This window comes from Bombus affinis, unplaced genomic scaffold (genome assembly GCF_024516045.1).
Source record: "Bombus affinis isolate iyBomAffi1 unplaced genomic scaffold, iyBomAffi1.2 ctg00000130.1, whole genome shotgun sequence".
Classification (NCBI taxonomy): Eukaryota; Metazoa; Arthropoda; class Insecta; order Hymenoptera; family Apidae; genus Bombus; species Bombus affinis.
Genome location: NW_026108858.1, coordinates 26432 through 29093, shown reverse-complemented (window position 1 = coordinate 29093; position 2662 = coordinate 26432).

Below are 2662 nucleotides of genomic sequence, written 5' to 3'. Positions count from 1 at the left end.
TGAGCTAATAAAATTTTTTGAGTTTGTCCCTGAGTTGCTCCGATTTATTTGTGATGTGTTGTTTCCATGGTAATCTCCTGTCCAGAGTTATGCCCAGGTACCTGACTGTGTCCTTGTTGGGAACTGTTATATTGTTAAAGGAGACCTGTGGGCAGGTTTGTTTTCGCAGTGTGAAGGTTACCTGTGTGGATTTTCTTTCATTAATTTTGAAACCCCATTTATGGAACCACTTTTCCATAGAGTCAAGACCTCGCTGGAGAGTGGATGAAGCAATTATCGAGTTAGCGTGGGATGCTAATAGCGCTGTGTCATCAGCGAATGTCGCTATGATTATATTTGTCAAAAGTGGTAAATCGACAGTGTAGATGGAGAACAGCAGGGATTCGAGGGCACTACCTTGGGGTATGCCCGCTTCTATTGGGAAAGTTATGGTAATGGCGTCTGCGTATTTAACCATGAATTGCCTATTGGTTAGGTAGGACTTTAGGATGGAGTAGTAAGTGTGTGCTAGGACTTTTTTAAATTTGTAAAGAAGCCCTTCGTGTCATACTTTGTCGAATGCCTGTTGAATATCAAGGAATACCGCTGAGCAGTATTTTTTCTTTTCGAGGGTTTGGCTGATATTGTATGTTATTCGGTGGATTTGCTCTATTGTAGAATGTTGCTTCCGAAAACCGAATTGATGATCTGGCAGTGTTTTCAGATCTTCTAGGAGTGGAAGGAGTCGATTCGTTAGCTACTTCTCGAATAGTTTTGACAAAGTAGGCAGAAGACTAATTGGGCAATAGTAGCTAGTTTCGTATATTGGTTTTCCGTGTTTAGGGATGAGAGTAATCAGTGATATTTTTGCAGGCCTTGAGATAGTATTCAAGACAGAGAATTGCGTTAAAAATTGATGTGATGAGTGCAATTCCTTTCATGAGAAGTTCTTTGATTGCTTTATTACATATTAAGTCATGCCTCGGTGCTTTCCTGGGATTTAGGCGACGGATTAATTCTAATTTTTACAGAAGTAAAGGCTTCAATAGGAGGAGACATTTGGAAGGGAGAGTGCAGGTATTCAGTAATATCCGCGGCAATTTTGGAGGAATGGGGTTTAAACACGTTATATATATGTGTAGTATCGTGGACAAAAGGCCTAAGATATCTGCCGAATCGTAAACAATGTCGCGAGAGCCGCGGCATCGTCGGGTACATCAATGTGTCGTCGGTCTTCTTTTTAAGTGGATAATTTCGTGGAAAGGGCCTGCGTGACCCTGGCCACGGGCGTTTCGGGACACGTGTCTCGAACGACGGGAAAAGACAAAGAGACGTTAAAGGCAGTTGAGAAGCCGGAGAGGACGGATGCAAAAGGTGTGCAGAGTGTGAGTTGAGAAGCGAGAGCGAGCGAGTGTAGAAGCCGAAGAGTGTAAATCGGAAAGTCGGAAGCCGTCTATGAGAATAAGACGTACGACAGCATTGTAATCATTTCGTTGCTTCGAACATTATTTATTAAATCAAAACATCATTACTTGTCCTTTCCTCTAAGACCCATTAAGATACTACATATGTTTAGCAAACAGGTTGGCTTTTTCTATAGGGCTACAGGCTCATCCACCTTGCGGACGGCGGATTGGGGGGATTATTTGCGAGCGGCGCGTGAATTTCCCGGAAGCCTTTCATAGTGAGTAGTTGGAGTCAGCTGTGGGGGACAACTTAGCGAGATATTTTTGAAAACTGTCATTTTTATATTTTTTGATGATTTTGGTTAACTTCCTAGTTGCGTTGTTTAGTTTGCGTTTGTCATCCGGTGTTCTATGGATCTGCCATACTCTTCTTAGTCTACGTTTTTCTGTCATTTTTTTAAATATGTATTGGGGATATTCATGGTTGCTGATAAATGTCTTAGTAGGTATGGAGGAGCGGTTGGCGTTTATTATGTTCGTGTTTAAGTATTCAATGGCTGTTTCGATATCTTCATTTGTGTTTAGTGAAATTAATGCTGTCGTTGAATGATTAAAAACTTCTCTGAAGAGCTGCCAGTTGGTGAGTTGGTTATGAATAGAACCACTAGGTGGATTCTCGATTATTGCTGAACTGACTGTTGCTATAACGGGGGAATGGTCTGAAGAGAGTTCCGCCGAGGAGTTGATTTGGACATATCTTGGCGAGGTGTTTTTAGTTATGAAAAAGTCAAGTAGATCAGGTATTTTGTTAGTGTCAGTGGGCCAGTATGTGGTGTTCATATATGGTGAGGTAGTTGAGATTGCTGGCGATTATGCTATTCGAGAGATTTTTTCCTCTTATTGTGACAAGTCTGGTGCCCCATTGGGTATTTTTGGCATTATAGTCTCCTCCAGCTATGAATCTACTGCCCGGAGCGTCAAGGAAGTTATCAAAGTCTTCTTTAGCAATGGAGTGTCTGGAAGGGCAATATACTGCTGAAATGGTGATTGTACCATGGCAGTCTTTTATTGCTGTAGCTTAGAGGTAGTCTTTCTGGAATAATGGAAGCTCGTAATGCTTAGTGCTGGATTTGATAATGATTCCGGTGCCACTGTGGCCCTTTCCACTAGGATGTTGGGTATGGTAGAAGTTATAACCGTTTATTTTGAGATAGTTTTTGTCGGTGAAGTGGGTTTCAGATATGAGCATTACGTCGATTTGCTGTTGTTTTAGGAAG